At 40.9% G+C, this 20,179-nt stretch overlaps 1 protein-coding gene across 2 annotated transcripts in view; it reads right to left on the bottom strand.

Moving 5' to 3' along the window:
• Positions 1–20,179, bottom strand: part of B3galt1 (UDP-Gal:betaGlcNAc beta 1,3-galactosyltransferase, polypeptide 1) — a 555,141-nt gene that overhangs the window by 26,594 nt on the left and 508,368 nt on the right. The window contains exons 2-3 of one of the 2 annotated variants that reach the window (XM_013518796.1): positions 11,244–11,413; positions 3,642–3,747 (exon numbers count right to left, since the gene is read on the bottom strand). The exons of the other annotated variant lie outside the window; for it this stretch is intronic. The gene's annotated coding sequence lies outside the window, so the exon portion shown is untranslated. The remainder of the gene's footprint in view (positions 1–3,641; positions 3,748–11,243; positions 11,414–20,179) is intronic. 2 annotated transcript variants of the gene reach the window in all.

A 20,179-nucleotide genomic window follows, 5' to 3' on the forward strand; every position in this document is an offset into this window, starting at 1 on the left:
AAAGCTGCTTTTCCCTTTCAGTGTCATTCTCTTCATAAAAAACTGCCAGTGTTCTCTAGAGAGTTCTTTCCCCCACTCTTCCCTCAGAGAAAGCTCTGTTGTGGCTCACAGCCAGCCCCCACTGTGTCCTCACGGAGAGATCTGGGTCCTGCTGTGTGCTCTGCTTGCTTACCACCTGCCCGCCCCGACTACTTTCTCCTTTATTTTCCCTGGTGGGGCTTTTATACCCTTCTTTGGAACATTTCATCCAAAGCCTACCCCTATGGCTTCCCCTTCTGACATCACTTCCGGTACGGTCCTCCTACACATTGTCCACCTTCCTCCTCACATCTTAGAGGACTTCTCCCCACACAACACTCCACCTCATCATGGTCCACTAAGTTGCTGACTCTCAGCTAAGGGGAGGGCTGGAGATGAGGCCAGTGGAGAAGGAAACCAACAATGGAGGAGGAAAGTGAGAAACACAAGACTTGCAAAGAGCAGGCAAAAGAGAAATTGGAGGGCCCCACGAGCTGAAAAATGATACTAAATGGGACAAATCTTGGCTCCACTTTCTGTTCTGTTCTAACTTCGTGCACAATACTTTATGTTATTATTAGAAATAATTTATGCAAAATGTCTGACATGGTGAGTAGAACATAACACTCATTGAGAGACAGCTATTATTGTTTTTCAAGACCCAATAAATGACTCATAAATATGAGAATTGATAAGTGACTCATAAATATGAGAATTTTGTTTGAATCTGGGAGAAAAACTTTGCTTTGGTAGAAGCAGGACTGTTGCTTTGGTGAAAGGTTCTCTGTGATATAATATGCAGGTGTGGCAGTCAGAGGTGAGGGATATCACAGACAATTTATAATGGCAGACATCAGCTGCTGGAGTTTGAGTGTGGCACTAATGTGAAGGCACAGATTGAGATACTTAGTCCAGAAACTTTATTTCCATGGTTTCCTAATCAGTAAGTGAGAGTACTATGAAACCAACCATTTGGGGTTGTTTCTAGTTCAAATGGCATCATATATGACAGGTCATGGCACAGTGCCTAGCACACAGTAAGCACTGAGAAACAGCTGTCTTGTCATTAGGATTGTGATTTTAAAATTAGATCAGATTCAATTTTGTCCTTCTAAAAGTACCAGATCAGTTTTGCACACTTGCCTTCTTGTTTACTTTCCTGAGAGATAAAGAAAGAGACGTGGTTTCTCTTGCCTGATGGCAGCGTGTGACCCATGAGAAATTTATGTTTCACATGGGCTATAGCTGAAAAAATATCAGGAATCATTACAGTAGGTTTCTCAATGATATGACCTCTGTTGATCATGTTTCTAGCATGTTGAATGCCCACAGAACATTTTTCAAGGAGTGATGTTTATTAATTCATAAGGTAGTATATAAATACACTAGATTCATTTCACTAGAATCTGAGGGATATTTTGTGCTATTAGGAAAGATCTGAGATGTCACTTGTGGGCTGTTTGGTGGACTCCATTGGTAAAGGGCAATTATTTCTTATTAGAGGCCATTTTCCAAATCCTGTATGGTGTATGCCAACTCATTTGACAAACATCTGTGAGTGCCTACTTCCTTTCAGGTTCCCTGCTGTGGGTGCCAGGGAAATGAGGTTCATCAGATGGTGTCACAGTCTGATGGCAAACATGAGCCCTTGGTCATAGCTGAATAAATATTTGTCAAGGCATGTGGGAAATAAAACTTTACTTAATTCTAAGAGTTGCTAAACAGTTTACAACATCCTCAAAGGTGGGGAGGGAGTGGCAATTTTGCTCTCTGCACAAGTCTTTGCTGTGCTTCCAGATCCTTCTGTGCTGTCTGTCTTCCAGTCTCCCCAGGCTTCAGAAACTTCAGCTGAGAACGACTGCCACAAAGTCTCAGGAAGGAGTACCAGATGTGGCCAAATGCCAACAACCTTTCTCAATGCCTCTAAAAATGTGCAAACCTAGGAGTTGGGAAAGGGAATGGTTTCCAATTCATGGTGTTCAGCGGCTGAGGCCTGGTTTGGGAAGGAGTTTTGTTATAGTGCATCTAAATCCAGAAGCAAGCACTCCATCAGGAAAGCAAACTTCTGGGCCACAGTGCTGGCTGGTGAACAGGAATTGCCTCTGAACACGAAGCATGATTGTTTTTAATGAGGAAGACATTTGGAAAAACAGTGGAAAATTGTGTTTCATTTACAAATATTCCTGTGTGCCACCAACATCTTTGGCTCTCTCTGACCTCGTCGCTCCACTTAGACTCATTCCTGATGGACTGTGTCTTCATCAGTTTGTTTGAAGGTTTGGGGCTCAAAGACCTTTTCAGTGACACAGAAGGGCAAATATTTTGTGAAAGCGTGTATCTGTTTGCTACAGCACAGGAGCTTGAGTCACTGCAGCACCTCCTGTTGTCTCCTTGTCCTTGGTGCTCGGAGCTGTCCCACAAGGAGAGGCTCATCAGAAACCGAAGGGCACTGACAGCTGCCCTTTCTGCCGACTCCTCTTCCTCAGGTGTTACGGTGTGAGGGAAGTCTGGCCAAGTGCTGTATCCAGGAAGGAGAAGAGCATGGCACAAGCCCTGGGTAGCACGATGGTGGTGGGACAGAGCCCAAGACTGTGGGTTAGGTGACCTGAGGTGACACATCCCACTGTGTGATGTAGGCCTAAGGTAGGCCACTTAAGTACATATGGCTGAAAAGTGCGGAAACTTGATGCAAGTGGGACCTGCTACTCTGGCCAGCTGAAGAGTGTCAGACAGAGCCCACCTTGAAGGAAATTGTGAGGCACCAGTTCTGACAGTGAATAAAAAGAAATGATGCTTAAATTAAACTGTCAGCATGGAGGGCTGAAAGAGGAGGAACCAGAGGGAAAACACTTGAACAATTAGCTCTAAACTCATGATGGTCCATGAACTTTATCCACATTTAATTTAAAAAGATAAATAAAGCTACCTGCCAACTTCACAGTGGCTGTTGAGTTATAAGATGGATAATTTGCCAAACCCTTTAGCAATGTCTAGAGAAATCGGAGAGAAGGCCCAAGTACTATTGCACAGCCTTGCTGACCAAGCCCCAGACCAATTGGAGGGGCAGATGCACAACTGGAATTTCTCTCATTTCTGCAGGAGCTGCAGGGAAGAGTTGTGTGCCTTCTGGAGAATTGCTCTGGGGGGATCAGAGACAAGAGGTGGACTCCCATCTCAAAAGTGAGAGCGAAGAGGATGCTCAAAGGGAAAAAATATTTATGGTGTACGCTGTAGGATCATGTGAAATTAGCAAGAAGATTGTTTGTTTGTTTGTTTTTGTTTTTTTTCTGGTACCGGGAATCGAGCTCACGGCCTCGCACTTGCGAGGCAGGTGCTATGCCGCTGAGCTAAATCCCCAGCCCCTAGCAAGAAGATTGTATTCTACTGGTAGCCAACTTCTGGATACAGTAGTTTGCCTCATCATAGGGCAAAAATAAAACCCTAAAGTGAGTGCAGTTAAAACAATAGGTGAAGGATTTTGCAGAACATATTTTAAAGATGCCATGTTGGTGGCCTGAGGCATGGTGGACAGTGTCCATTACAGAAATGTTAGGTGGGGAAGCTTCTGAATCCTTGCTGTCGTCTGCCTCTCTCTTGTTCCTTCCTTTCCCTTTTCTTCTCACCTGGCTTTTTCTGCCTCCCCTCAGGAGCCAGAGGAAGTCTTGCTCCATTAGAAATGGACTGGTTTCCACATGTGTAAACATCATGTTGCTTCCTTGGTGTAGGAACCTGAAAGAATAGGTAAAACTCAAAATGTACAATAGATGATAGGAAAGGGAAAGAAATTTCTCAAAGGAAGGAACAACTGGGATGAGGGAAAGAAGAAAAAAGAAAGAAGAAAGGCAAAATATAAATATATATATGAATAGCTGCAATGATGGTACGGCTGATGTCTGATGGTGTATTGAAATGAACAGTTAATGCTTACAATTTTTTATATTCTGATCAATTTTGCATGTTTGTGTCTGGTGGTCTGAGGAACTGACCAGTGGAACTGCAGTGGAATTACAGTGGTGAACTCCTACCATCCTGTCTAGTGAAACTCTGTATTATCTCTAATGTTTTATCGAAGAAGTATTTTCTTATTCTCTTTAACGGTTTGAGCAACCTTTCATTCTTACATTTGGTAATCTGAGCAATGTAATTGAGGATAGCAATATGTAATGTAACAACCACTGTTGATTTGTATTAATTTGTCTTGAGACCCTGTATCACTTTGAATGTTCTTGCTTTGATTTGTTTATAATCGTGGTACTGGTATGCTGCTACTGTTCTACTTTTAGTTTGTTTGTTTGTTTCTCATTTGCTACTCTCTTTAAAATAAAAAAATAAAGAAATGGACTGGTTTACCTAAAAAGAAATTCACATAGAGCCATTAGAGGCTGATACTGGAAGTCTTCAGGTTAACAGGAAGCCCCTCAGGAGAAAAGATGAAGGAGGAATTTGTTTCACAAGTGTGCCAGCCCACTCATGAGGCAGGTATCTTTGAGTGGAGGTGGGGGTTGAGCCAGTTCCTGAATCCCCTAAATCACAGCTGTTAGGCATCTGTGTCTTCCCTCTGTATACCAGATACCTGTCTGAGGCTAGACTGGGCATTTCTATCCAGAAAGGATAGAAGCATGTCCTCTGTAGTCACTATTGTGTGCTTATCCCACAACCCAGGCCCTGTGGAGCTTAGTAAGGAGAAGTCTGTGTTTATCTCAAGAATAAGAGCTAGCATTTATCGAGCACTTACTCTGTTCAGTTTTCTAAGCTCTTTATATTTATTAACTACTTTGTTTTAATAACCTTAAGAAATAGACAATGCTATCTCCATTTTAAAGATGAGGCACCGAGTTGTTGCACAGTTTGCCTGAGGTCAGAAGGGAAGTAAATGGCAAAGTAAGGACTCAAGCCAGACTGACTGCAGGGCTCATCACACAGCCATGACAGAGGTTGTATCCCTGGCACCTTCTATAGTGCCTGAGAATGCCTACTACTTCCGGTTTTCCTTTTGTGTCTCTGTGATGTTAACTTTATGAGTGAACTTGGCTCAACCACAACACCCAGATATTTTGTTCAGCATTATCCTGCATGTTAGTGTGGCAGAGTTTGGGGGGGAAATTTACATATAAATCAGAGGACCTGGAGTATATTTCCCTCTGTACTCTGAGTGGGTATCATTCAACCACTTGAAGGCTTCATAGAATAGAAAGTTTATGGTCCCTGAGAACACAGAATTCTCCAGAACACTGCTGTCAGGTTTTATCTGTGACAAAAGCTCTTCCTGGTGTGCCAGTGGTCCACTTTTGGACTTGGATGGCAGCTCTCTCCCAAGTCTCCAGTCCGCTGGCCTCCCCTGTCAGATTTTACACTCACCATGGCTCTATAATTGCATGAGCCACTTCCTAAAAATAAATCTACACACACATACACACACACACACACACACACAATTTGTTCAATTTTTCTGCAGAACTTTCACTCATAGAGTCTCCTTTGCTACCGAGTTCAAGGGTAAGTCCTAAGGCCTCTTATTTTCTCAGTCTAAGTAAATCTTGTCTTCTAAGCAAACTTTTCTGCCAACAGACTTAGAATCTACATTCCAGTTATGTATGCTCTAGCTCACAGCTGTCCATGGGATCCAGGGCCATATATATGGTTGTGGTCTTGCATAGCTGAGGGGCCCCTGAATGCAACCTGCACAAAGGTAAACTCCTGACCTTGCAACCCTGATCCTCTTTCATTCCCCATCTCTGTGAAATGTACCTTGATCTATCTGCAAAACTAGGAGCCACTGGTAACACATGTTCTTCCAATATCACTTGAGAAATTCCTCTTACATCTTTACCTCTCTCTATCTCCCCGTCGGCACCTTACTCAGGCTTTGGTTGTCTTTACTGTGACTCCTATGGAGACTTTTCAAGTGGACTTGTGGCACATTATTTGTCTCCACGCTAACTCTTTTTCCACATCTCAGCTGCAGTGATCTTTCTCAAAGTGATCATATAATTTTGTGCCACCATCTGTTGAAACCACCATTCAGTGGCGGTTTCCAAGGCTGTGCTTGATCTCCTCCCATAGAATGGTTTCTTCTTGGCTTTCTAGATGCCAGCTGCTTTGAATTTTTTCTCCTTCAGTTCCTTAAAATATTTCTTCTGAAGAGGTCCTTTGCATATAGTTATTTTTTATTTTGTTTCACTGTTAAAAATTTGGAACATTCTTTTCAACCTCTCAATCCCCATTTCAGGGTTAACTTACAAGGACAGTTGTTGTCTTTCACATGCCTTTCCCTCAGTCTAATCAGCTTCCTTGATTATACAAATCAATAGTTATCTAAATTAACATGAATATTAAGAGCTATGATTTACCAAGTGCAAGTGTCAAGCACAGCTGTATATTTTATAATCATTACACTTAAATATTACATAAGAAATAAAATTATAAGAAATTATAAGAAAATCTGAGAAATAGTCTATCTCATGCTTCTTAGCTTATGAAAGAAAAAGCCAAGAGATAGGGTGATAAACTGAGTGTTTATTTAGTAGTGTGGGAATGTAGTGGATATTTGGTCCTCCCAGAGGACTGTGAACTTGGAGTGAGCTGGAGCCAGGTCTGGTATTGATCAACTCCAGTTGGAGGACCACTTGGCACGTAGAATGTGTTCTGAATGTACTTGGTGGCTGAAACAGTGAATATTTGAATGAGCAATGAACTAGGATACATTTTAATATGGAAATTAATGGGTATTCCTTTTGTTCTCTAATCCAAATTAGTCACCTAAGAGATTGTTTACAAAATTCTAGACAGCTGCTTGCAAATGAGAAAATGGCATTCCCAATACTGGAGATGTTTCAGAGCATCCTCTACTCTTCATCTTGATGACCATCTGCTCCATTTCCAAATGAGGCACAAATTCAGCTTAATTTTTTTTTAAGACCTAGTCCTTGTGGGGCTTCTAAAATAGAGGGAATTACACTCACACAGACACATACTTATAAACATATGCATCTTGTTAGGTAAGCCCACACTTGGAGCTGTAATAAGTAAGTCTTACATATCTGAGTCTTAACAAAATAAATGGAATTTCTGAATTGTGTAATAACATAATGGGGTGTTGTTGTGTGGCTAGACATCTTTCCACCTGGTGCTTCAGGAGCCTCAACTCCCTGCACCCTACAGCTTCCAATCCCCACGCCCCTGAGGACCTTTGAGCTCTACCACTTACAGTAAGGGCAGAGAACATGAGGGAGACGCATCTGCTCTTCAAAGGAAGGCAAGAAAATGCTGACTGTTTGCATGGCCAGGAAGAAAGAGCCTCAGCCCTACCCGCTCCACTTCACACAAGGCACAGAGATGCTACAAGTGCAAAGTGCCCTGAGGTGTGGGGAGAGAGAGCTAATTATCTGCTGTGGGCCTCTGGGAAGGCCTGTAGAGGAAGTGGCTGGGAGTGTGTGCATGAACAGATAGTCAAGTCCTTGGTAAGAAGAAGGAAGAGATCATAACAGGTGTAGCTGAGGCTGGTACCAAGAGAGGTGAGGTCTGAGGCCAGAGAGGGTCCAGGCTGTGAGAGAAAGCGTGCCTGTGCCCCTCTGCAGAGATGTGGTTTGGAGTCAAGTAGAAATTATGTTAATAATCTCTCTGTCTTGGTTTTCCTCTGCTCCTTCTATAAGTAATTAAGTAACAAACAATTCTACCCTTCACCATAAGTATCTTAGTCCCTAATGTGAAGATATGAAATAATTAGAGGGTGTGCTGGGTAAGAATTTTAATGTCACAGAAAATTTCTATTTTCAAGACTGTGCTAATTATAGGGGATGAGACTGAACAAAGGGAAGATGGAAAATTAGCAGAGCACAGCTTCTTACAAACCAACTGTGCAGAGGTGCTTCTAATCTATGTATGTAAGAGATCAATCATGGTCTGGTATTTATCTTTTTGTGAAAAACTCCAGAGACTAAAAAAAATGCCAGATCTGACCATTTGAGTGGTGATGGACAGGAGACTTTTACACTCTAGCCTAAATGGGAGAAAGGAAAGGGCAAAGTCTTTAGAAGGAAGAACCCAGTCCCTTCGGTAGACTGCCATTCGTAAGCCGGGTAATCATAACCTCTTTGAGCTGCTTCCTCCACAATATGGGGATGACAATGTGTGTGAAAATACCTAACACTGAGCCAAGCCTACTTTAGATTCAATTTTAATTCACAAATCCATTTTCCTTCCCCTCCCCTGCCTTCTTTTTCTTAAGCAGGATTTTATTCACCTCAAATAAAAATGTTTAGGAAGTGTACACAAGTGACTGCAATATCAGATGGATGCACTTCCTCTGAATCTACCAAACTTCAATAACAGCAGTTGTGATATCAGTGGCTCTATCTGAGCAGTGTCAAGGATAAAGAAGTACCTTGGTTGGCTAATCTCCGGAGGGCTGACTCAGCTCTTCTTTCTTTCCAAAGAGGATAAACTGCATATCATGCAATTTATTTTTTCCTAGGGGTTCTTATTTTGTTTGCAAACAAGACATTAGTTATAAAAGTCTCTGCTACATAAATATTAAAAAGGTGATAAGAAGTCTCACAAAATTTTAGGATTTCCTCTAGATTTTGTTGCCAGAATATGGGAGATTCATGTGAAAAGCTGAGAGCTCAAAAATCCCACAGTATCACACCCTGTTTTTTGGAAAACACTGTGCGCTGCCCATCCCAACCCTCAGCTCAGCTAGGAAGGGCCTGTACGCCCCAGTGCATCTCACTGTTGATTGAAAGGCTAGAGGCCCTCAACTCAGAGAAGGCATAAGGATTGCATTACCATATCAATAGCCCACATGCAAAGTTCTTGATAAAAATGATCATAATCCAGAGGAATGAGATAAAATATGAGAGTTTGATTTGTGTAAACAAATCAAAGCCATTTAAAGTCAAGCTACTTAATTTGCCTTAAAGCAATGCCAGGAATGTAAACATCAGAGCAGTCTGAAAGGCAGTTAGTTTAGTGTGGAAAGGAATGATGAAGACAGTTTGCTGCCTCCTGATTTACTGTAATCTAGCCAGATCGGCTTCCTTTCAGTTCTGTGAACCAGCCGTGCTCAGTGCTTATTGTATTAAAATCTCTATAAAGTTTCCTTTGGCTCTGTAAGTGATGCCTCTTGTCATAGTCAGGACAGCCTCAGTTATGCTGCATTAACAAAAGCTTCCAGATTTCAGTGGCTTAAGACAATAAGTTTGTTGTTTCCTCCTGCTACATGTCCTCGGTGGGTTGCTGGGGGCTCTTTGAAGTCACACGGGCTCCCACTGAAGGAGTAATTATGTCTGGAACCACAGTGTCAGCCAGAACGCTGCAGGGAAGTAGAGAAAGAGGGCCTTGGGATGGTAATTAAATGCTGCAAGGTGGAAGCGACATTATTTCTATTCACAGCTAACTCACTGGACACCACATCCCATGGCCCCGTGGAACCTCCAGGAGACTCCGCATCCTACTGTGGGCTGGAAGGCAGGGGGCACACAGATGGCTGTCTCCATTCTCGCAGCTCTCCGACCATGCTTTCTAAAGCAGAAGAATCCAGCTGAACCTCACAGGGCAACGCTTGTTTTTTTGTGGTGCTTATCACAATGGGTAATTGCATGACTTCTGTTTTTAGTCCATTTTCTCCATTAAGCTCCTAGATTTCTAAGAAGAAAAGCCATGGGCAGGCTGATTCTGCCTAATACTTTTACATATAGTCCTGGAATGATTCCTCTATTTTAGGGAGTCCTTATGTCTATATCTCGTGCTATCAGTCCTTTCTGGCTGTGTGCTCTCTCTGCTCCATTGTCCTCATTAGAGAGTCCCTCCGCCTCCACTATGGCAGGAGCTAAGACAAACTGGGCATTGGAACACTGTCACGAAGCCAAAGGGAAAAAATAATCCACTGAAACCTCACAGAAATCTAAAACGTTGTGAAAATCAACACATCCGGTGAAAATTGTTGGAATGTTTGTCAATAATGAAAAGGAGAAAGGAATGGATGAATTAATATTTTGTTGGATTTATCTTTGGCAAATTAGCTTGCAGGAGAGCTGGGCATGGTGGCACATGCCTGTAATCCCAGCACTTGGGAGGGTGAGGCAGGAGGATCACTGGAGGATGGGGCCAGCCTCAGCTACATATTGAGTTCAAGGCCAGCCTGCTCTGCATCGAGGGACCCAGGCTCACGAAATCAACCAACCAACCCACCAGCCAACAAACCAACCAACCAACCAACCAACCAACCAGTGAACCAACCAAATTAGCTTGCAGGGGATTTGCTCAGTGCTTCCCCTTACTTCCACTAACAGCTGCACTTCAGTGGCCAGGTGAGTTTGGCATGTAGTAAGTACTCTTTTTTTTGGTACCGGGAATCGAACTCAGTACCTTGCACTTGCCAGGCAGGCGCTTGTGCCACTGAGCTATATCCTTGGTGAGTAAGCACTCTTAAATGACTGGCCATTCCAGCGACAAAGACACTGTAGCTTCGAAAGGGTAGACTATGGGCCCTGAGTCCCAGTAGGTGGCGGTGGGAACGCTGAACCCAAGGATCCAAGTGTCTTCTTGCCAGGCCAGTGCTTCTCTCCTAACTCAGGGAGTAGGAGGCTGCTCAAACCATTTTTATTGACCTTACCTGCTCTTTATGGGAAGAAGTGAATAGGAATTTTCTGATCGTTCATCTTGTTTTTTAAAAATCACTTTCTCTGCAACCATTTTTAACAGTTATTTGTGATTTTTAGGTATTTTTTAATAACTATGCCGTTATTTTCCACATAAAATTTTATTTTTTTCAACTGAAATTAAAAAAAAATTGAAATACAATTGCCCTTGGGACAAGGTTATTTCAGCAAAGAAGACTGAAGAATCATTTAGTGACCGCCTTAAAAACAGATTCTCATAGGAATGGTCTGAGGCTACCTGAAGCATATCTTTAGTTCACCAACAGTTCACCTTAGAAGAGCCCATTGCTAAAATCAAAGTTTTCATAGATAACTGTAAATGTGACTTTAAAAGAAATGCCCTTTTAAAGGTGTGATTATTTCCTCCTGTGTCACCCTCATAAAAGGAGGCTTTTATGGCAGGGGTATTTACACTCTCTAGCAGGTACACATTGACAAAAGAAAAAGAAGCTAAACTTTTCTCTGTACTCATTGGTCTTTAGATGTTGGTTTCTGAGTTGACAGCATCGCTAGCTGTCTTTCTCAGTGGCAGGCTTTCCAGTGAGCAGTGCAGACCTCCCCTACCTGCCGGACCAAGCGTGTCGGATTCTCCTCCTTGCTACTTGGGCGCAGAGCATGGAGCCTGGTCTCCCTCTGTCTGATGAGGAGATGTGAGGGGCTCACGGCAGGAGGAGCTGCTGCTTAGCAACCTTCTGAATCCTAAGTGGGCTCCATAGAGGGAAACTTCAGAAGTTCTGGAAGTTAATTGGGTTTAGAGAAATAAGACAGAGGCCTGTAATTAAAGAGAAACAGATTTCTTCTTAGCAGAATGGGATATGGGTAAAACATAAGTAAAGGTTCATTGAATTGGGGGGAGAATAAATGCACAGATGATGGTTTAAGCTGGTCCTAGGATTGCAAACCCAGATGATTAGCAGAGCAGGTTAAGGATAAATGGGAATGCAGGCTGAGTGCGAGATAACAGGGAATAGTAGGGGCCCCGGTGACCTAGTGAGCACAGGCACCGTCTGGAAGTGACAGCCGCTGCTCAGGTCTGCTTGATTTTCATTGATGCCATAAAGAAAAAGAGTCCAAGTAATGTCACAACTTCAGATTTTTAAAAGAAAACAGAAATAAAGATTTGTTTAGGAAATTTCTTGGGTTTTATTATTGATGATTGGATGGATGGATGGATTGATTTATTGAGATAGGGCCTCACTCAGTAGTTCAGGCTGTCCTTGAACTCAGGGTCGTCCTCCTGCCTCACCCTTCTGAGAGTTGGGATTACAGGTGTTCACCCTCAGGTCTGACTGAGTTTTGTATTTTATTTTTATTTTTATTCTTTTGGTACCCAGAATTGAACTAAGGACCTTGCCTTTGCCAGGCAGGCACTGTGCCACTGAGGGTCAGGGTTAGCCTGAGAATGGCCCTTACCTACCGTGTAGTGCAACATTTTCACTTTCAGAGTAGCAAAAATGGAGCAAAGGCACGAGGCTGCCTGTGCCAGGACCCTCAGCTGGTGGGGGTGTAGGCATGAGTACTGTGACATTTAAACTGCATTGTCAATTTGGTTGACTTGGACGGTGCTGTTATGGCTTTTGTTTAGATGTCCACCCAAAGCCTCATGTAGGCAAGAGGGGACACACTTTTCAGAGGCAGCTGAATCTAGAGTTTGTGATTGATTCACGGTCCAATGCTGGGATTAAGGGTGTGAACACTGTACCTGCCCTCGGGTGGGTGGCCTGCATACTCTATAAGAAACAGAAGAGTCTCTCTGCCTTCCTTGTCACTTTTTCTGTGTTCTGCCCACCAAGAATTGTTCTCTGTGAAGCCACCCTGCCTTGAAGCCAGCTGACTATGGACTGAAACCTCCACAAACTGAACAAAATACACCTTTCTGTCTTTAGCTTTGGGTGTTGGCTATTTTGTCCCAGCGAAGACAAAGGTAACAAAGGCAGCTGGCAGTGAAGCACATGTGTCAGGGTAGGACAGGGAGGTGAGACCTTGGAGTCTGTATCTGTTTCCTGGCTCCTTGAGCTCCGGCACTGTTCCCCTCCTCTGTTCCCTTCCCTCCAAGAAGCAAACACCTTGTTCTACCCGTGCCCCTCCACCATGATGCCATTGCTGTGGAGCGAGCTGACCATGGACTGAGATCTTTGCAATGATAGCCAAAGTAAACCACTGCTCCTTTAAATGCTGTCAGGTCATTTGTTCCAGCAACAGGAGCGCCAACTGCACATGACCTTTCATTTTCACAGTTCACTCATGACGTTTTGCTTTCACCTTGGATGGCTCTAAGATTGGCAGAACCTGAACAAATGTGTTTGAAGAATAGATTGTAGGCCTGCCTATAGCTGCTTTCCTTTGATCTAATTTTTGAGTCTGGAGAATATAGGTATAATGTTTTATTCTCACCATTCATATTTTGTGGGTTTTTTTTCTTAGTTTTTTTTTGTTTGTTTTTTTGAGATGGGGTCTCATTATGCAGTTCATGCTAACTCTGAACTCACTGTGTAGGCAAGGCTGGCCTTGAACTCATGGCAGTCCTCCAGCCTCAGCCTCCTGAGTGCTGGTATTACAGGCATAAGCCACCATGCCTGTCCATTAATACTTTGGAAGGAATGCTGGCTAAGTTGAGTGACTGAAACGTGGTCCTTCACATGAAAGCACACTCAGGCATTTGTTTGAAGAGTGAAGGTGTAGGGTATGGGTGGAAGCATGAGTGGATTCCACTGCATCCATTTTCTGGTTTGTAATACAGAAGGCTGCTTTATTAGTGATGGTCATTGTAGGATGATATTAGCTGTATTTGTAACAATAGTTAGTTAGGCTTTGTGACAACTGCTGACATTTACTGAATGCTTACCACAAATTCACAATGGATAATTTTGCATACTTTGTTAAGGGATAAATGGAGGCTTGGGATTATGGGTATTACCCTTTTGAGATTTCCCATTAGCTCTTTAGGGATGGGCCATCCTACCCCCCACACCCCCACTAAGACTAAACTAAAAGCACTAAGATTAAAGAACACTTCCAGGAAAGATCCTTCTTAGTATAAGATCATCTCTACCCTCTTGGGTCATCCCAGGATGCCTGCTCAGTCATCGATCTTTGAGTCTTGCACTGATCTCAAATCTTCTGCTAGCCCTCCTATCCTGTATACACCCAATAAACAGTGGCTGGCTTGGATCATCTTTGTCTCTGCCCATCCTGAGGCATTGATCTCCCAGCGTCCGCTGTTTCTTATATCATCATTTCCCGTAACCCTCGTACAGGCAGTTGGGGATCTTGGCCAGGTCCCCTATAACTAATGACTAATTTACTTACATTTGCCATTTATCATCACAACCACATCCTCTCCATTTTTAAAAAAAGTTATCTGTACTTTAGCAGTGAGAAAGCCATGACCTTGGAAAACAGAGTCTCTTGTGCATTGTTTGAATTTAGCTTGCTCATTTGCTAAGCCACTTTCCTGTGTTTTATCAGTGTCCAGTTGAAGAAGATTTTTCAAAAGAAAGCAGGTCAAATTTGGTCAAAACTCAAACACATAACACATCAAATGCCAAAGCAAAGAAATCCCAAAAGCAAACAGTCAAAAGGACTATAAAAGTCGGGGATATTTTGCATGTAGTGAATTTTTAGTCCACATGGACACTCTCTAATTTTACAGTTTTATAACCCTTAATAGATTATTTACTTAATGCTACTAAAATAATTTCTATGAAGGTAGCTTTTAAGAATGTGCTGTGGTTTCTGTCAAGATGCCCTCTCAAAGCTTCATGCAGTCATAGGTTTTTTCAGAGGTGGCTGAATCTAGACTGTGTGATTTATTCATAGTGCAATACTGGGATTAAGGGTGGATAATTGCTGAATCAGTCCACTGATTGGATTGGCACCACTCTAACCCTGGTAGACTGGATACAATATAGGGGCAGAAAGAGGATTGTCTCATTTCCCTTGTTGCTTTTGCTGTCATCTGCCACCATGAAATGTTGTCCCTCTGCCATGTGCCACTCTGCCTTGGAGCCAGCCGATTATGGACATAAACTTCTACAAAGTGTGAGCTAAATAAAGTTTTCTTCCTTTAACTTTGGGTGTCTGGTATTTTGTCTCAGCAGTGAGAAAAGTGACTAAGACCATATGTAAACAGGTATTGGATATTAAATTTGATAAAATAACATTTGGGAGAGTTTTGTTCTAGGATATATAATTTTTTTTCTCTGCTTTTGCAAAATTTTCTGTGCAAATAGCAGTTCATTAAATTATATAGAACATCTTATATAAAATATTATTGAATGAAGAAAAGAAAGGAATAAAAGAGCAGAGGAAATGAGACTTATTGAGTGAAACCATAAGCTAGAGACTGTACCAGGTATTGTTATTTTCATTATAGCTTGCTTATACATTGTGAATATAATCAAACCAGCACCAAAAAAAGGGTAGAAAATGTGTCTATAGTTAATTCATTGTTCATGGGCAAATATTGGAATTTAAATATCTCCTATCATATTTAGACATAACTTCATATTGCAAATACCCATTACTTTGTATTTTCTTGGCACATTTAAAAAATTAATGTTAGCCAGACAAGGGAAGGGAAGGTGGATTCTTTTAACCAAAATAATTAATTACTATCAATTCCAGGACAAAGGAAATCAGAAACATACAGATGCAAATTTTCTCAGCTTTAGGATGAACTTAACATTACTCTTAATGATGATGACATATTCACAGATATAATATAGATAGCAGGAATATATTTTACAAGACAAGATGAAAAGTATAGTTACTATTTTATAGTTTGATTTCAAAGTGTAATTTTAGTATCTAAGTTACAGGCACTGCCACTTTCTAAAATATAACATACACATTCAAGTGTTGGTTTTAGAATACAAAGTAATATTTCAAAGTCAAAAAGAAATGAATTTGTTCATTATCTACTCTTTTGGATAATTGCCATTATTGCTATTTCTCCTTGGGCAGATAATTGAAAATTGACTATATAAATTGTTGTGTTTTTCTGGGGAAATAGCCTAGACCAACATTTGTCACCCACACTTTAATCTAATTTATAATTTTACCAGGCCTAAAAATTACAGCTGTCCTAGTACACTATTCCATTACATTTCATTAGCATTATCCTTTCTTTTCAGGTTCCCTTAGCAAAAAGAAATTTTACCAGTTGTTCATGGATAAAAAAATCCATTCATTTTGTGTGCTATTTACAAATGTTAGCCTTAGGAGAATGTTAGTGACATAATAGGATAAATAAAATAGTGTTTGGACATGAGATTTAGTCTCCCCAGTTCTCTTTGTGGCAACAAAGGAATTTGTGTCATGCATTCCCTAGAGTCTACATGTGGCCTCACTTGATCCTGTTGTGTGTGTGGTATATCTGAGAAAATGCCCTAAGGAGAGGGCAACAGAACAAACAGAAAGCGCTGCTGAGTTGCCTGTTTACTAAATTTTAAAGGTGGTTCATTAGGAAAGCAGGTGGAGGCCATGGTTAATCTCATTAGTTATTGAATTTAGGAGAGAGAACAGAGGACTTTCACTCTCTTAATTTGAATGACAACAAGCTTAACTCTCCATTTATCTTTGTTCTAGGTGGTTTTCCTGGGAAGTAGGTGTTGAGACTCTTAGACCTCACACAGGAAGTTTACTGGGGGCATGTTCTTAGAAACAGCACCTGTTCCTGAGGCAAGAAGGAAGGAAGAAGACCAAGAGAGTGATTAATTATGATGCAGTCACAGCAGAAACCTGAGCAGACCTCCAGGAAGCTCTGGAGCTGGGAAGATCATGCAGAAACTAGTGTGTGCTAGAGCTCGCTTGCACTGGGCTCAGCCGGGCACCACATGTCTTCCTACCATCACATTCAGCAGCATCATGTTAGTGCCTTGATCATACTTGTATGGGTATTTATAATACAGTTATAGGCCAATCCTAGGAATCAGAGCTTTTTACAGTCCCTTCTCTCAAGTTCTCAACCTCTGGAATGCTTTTAATTGACAATTTTCTAGGGAAAGAAAAGATTACTTCCACATATCTGTGTCCAAATATGTGTGATAAATTCATAAGAGTACACAGGGCTACAAAGAGAAAATTATATACTATACCCCTAAGTTTTTGTTGCTATAACTTCTCCAGGCCAAGCCTTTCCTGCTCTGTACAGAGCATTACTCTAATGTTAGTATTTTAGTTCTGCTGTGCTGCCAGTGACCATTATTTTTGCCTTTCTGAAAGAGGTAACTAAGCATCTCTGTGGGATACAACCTGTTGTGATGACTTCCAAAACCTAAGTGATAATTATCAAAGAAATAGGCACTGATGATGCCTGAATACAACCTGGATAAAGTTCTTAGAAAAGAAATAAAGTGAGATGATTTTGTGTGAGAGTATTATTATTTTTTATGAGTAAATGTGATCATTCACACTAATGAAGTACAATGACAAAAATTACAGCATATCTTTGAATAATAAAGCCATAAAATATTCTTGGAAGAAGGATAGGGTATATATCATAATGTGAGTGTTATGGCTTAGGTCTAAAATGCCCTGCAAAAATCTCTTGTTCAGTGGTGGGGCTTTTGGAAATTGATTGGATCACTGATGAGTTCATCCCTGAGTGTGCCATTTGGAAGTGGGGCCTACTTGGAAGAGGCCAGTTGCTTGGGTTGTGACCTGGCAGGATGTATTTTTGTCCCTGACTCATCCTTTCTTTCTGTTTCTTGGTTGCCATGACATGAACAGCTTTCCTATGCCAGCCCCTTCCACCAGGTGGTTTTTGCCTTGGAGCCAGCTTACCATGTACTGAACCCACTGAAACTACCAACCAAAATAAACCTCTCTTTCTTTAATTTGCAACTGTTGGGTGTTTTGTCCTAGCAACAGGAAAGTAACTAATACAGTGGGAGAAGAGTTTATTCTTTAAGCTACACAAAGATTTTGGGTTGAAATTATTCTAGCTATTTCCAAAGTTAATTGCTAAAATGATGACCTAAGCCAATTGCTACATGCAATTGCCAGTGTCTTTAGGAAACTCATTGAGTTATAAGAGAGTTCACCAGTAGTTGGTAGCAAAAAATTTTGAGGAGACTATTCTGCATAAAGTTATACATCTAACAAAGATTTCTTTTTCATCATCTACCAGAGTTACTTCCAAACTGTGTGCATCCTTTTACCCTGCAGGGGAAAAAACAAGGAAAGAAGACTCAAGATTTGACATATAGAAGAAATTTCTCTCACCTTTGTTCCTTATCTCCTATACTAAATCTTGGCAGTGTAGTAATTGCAAATATACCAGTTAGATATCCACTTTAGGAAAAAAATAACATGCACTGAGTGGAGAAGTTGTGATTTTAGTACTTGAGACTAGAACTAGGAAGCTCAGTAAGATAAATTCAAGTGATTCTAAATTCAGATTAGAAAGTGACTAAGAGTTGGCTGTATTTCATCTTTCACCTAACACATTGTATAACGAGCATCAAAGAGGACAGAAAGCTAGATTTCCAACATAAAATCATTGTGAATGAACAGTTGTACATAAAAGCTGAGCATAACCTTCTACATAGTAGTGCCCAGTTTATCTATCTTCTTACAGGAATTGATGTGATATAATTAGAGCCACATTTTGATCCCATTTTCTTAACTCCTCTCCTATAATATCCATTGCTTATTCAACAAAGCTGTGTTGAGTATTTTCTATATTGTCATACTCTACTAGGAGTTGGGATATAGAGGAACTTGCATCCTTTTTGAGACATATAGTTCAGATAATATGGTACAGTGATGGAGATGACAAAGCATGCAGAAAAACCTCTAGTTTCTTTCTCTTTCTGTGACCACATGCATTACTCTCTTGAAGGAAGCAAAATTTCTCTTTTCCTGACTGTAAAATATGAATGCAGTTAATGTTTCTGATCATCAAACAGGGGTATTGGGAGAATGTGGAATGTAGCATAGAGCCCTAAAATTAATCTCACTTATTTTTCCTGATTTTAAACTGGGATACTCTTTCAACAATTTAATAGTGCTCTAATTTTCCCTTTACATATAATTCCCATGATTGGTCCTGAGGGATTAAAGAGGACTGAAGAAAATCCAAGATGTTTTCAGCCTTACTAAACAAGAAATTTCAAACATCTGCTATGCCACAAGCCTTTAAAAATTGATATAAATTCATGACACATTTGGGGAATATAAATGTTTAAGCTACCTATAAAAATTTAGCCTAGATAAATGAGTTCCTTCACAGATGATTTTGGCGAACTCAAATTTACCTTTACAATAAACAGAATAATACATCTTTGCTTATGTTTGGCTATCAGCCTCTTTACTTTATAGCAGTCATGGTGAACCTTCAAGAGCTTTTAAATTTTTTTTTTTATTTTAAAGAGAAAAAAATCCCCAAAACCCAAAACTGTAATTCCTAAACCATATGATAGGAGGCTAATAATGGTTAATACACTGTGTATTGTTATCTTTAAATTAATCACCCAGAGTACAAGATATCAGCATTTAGTTATCCAAACAATATTAGCACAAGCCTATCTTTTCAATGAACTAAGAGAAATTAGAAGTATAACTATCTTAACTATTATATATATATTTTATTTTTTCTTTTGCTTTTTCCTTCCTTCTTTCTCCATTTCCCCCAACATAGGTTCTCTTTTCTTTTGAAGTTTTTTTCCCTTTCACAATATCTATTGTGCATTTTGGATCTTATTCACTCTTTCAGCTTCCCACACTAGGGAGACAACATGATGTTTACACGTGTGTTTGGTTTATTTTACTCATGAGTATGGTCTCAAGTTGCATCTATTTACCTATAAAAGTCTCCAGTTTATCCTTCTTTATGGTAGAGTTTTTCGGTGATAACAAAGAGCTTGCTATGGCATACTTGCCACAGTTTCACCACCACTGGTCTATAGCTTTGGATCTCTGCCTTTTTTTTTTTTCAAGGAACCGGAATCAAATTCATGACCTTGCGCTTGCTAGGCAGGCACTGTGCCACTGAGCTAAATCCCCAGCCCCTGGATCTCTGCCTTTATAGAGGGTGGTGGGAGCTAGTTCCTAAAATTAAGACCATTCTAAGGCATATATGCAGAGGAATTTTGCAAAGCCTTCATATTGACAGAGTCCACTACAGCCTTTCTGAATCTCTCAGGTCATGCTCAACATATCCTGCAAACATGACTGTGGTAAATTGTGCTATGCATGCCCGTGAAGTTTGAACGTGATTTCTGATTTTGATGTACCATTACAATTGTACACACATATCACCACCATTGAAAAATAGCTAAAAAACCCCAACAATTTAAAGTACATGTTCTCCAGGTAGCTGAAACAAAAATATACAGTATGTCTTAATTCAAAGGGTAGCAACTTGATCAGAGATGGGCCTAGTTTGTGACCTTCTGACTTAAGTGGCTTCCCAGACCCATGCACATTGGGTGCAGATGACAGCAGCCATACTAACCAAAGAAGCACAACAGGGATCCCATGCTAGTTCCTACAGG

The sequence above is a fragment of the Chinchilla lanigera genome, unplaced genomic scaffold (assembly GCF_000276665.1).
Source record: "Chinchilla lanigera isolate Chin_1 unplaced genomic scaffold, ChiLan1.0 scaffold00048, whole genome shotgun sequence".
NCBI lineage: Eukaryota > Metazoa > Chordata > Mammalia > Rodentia > Chinchillidae > Chinchilla > Chinchilla lanigera.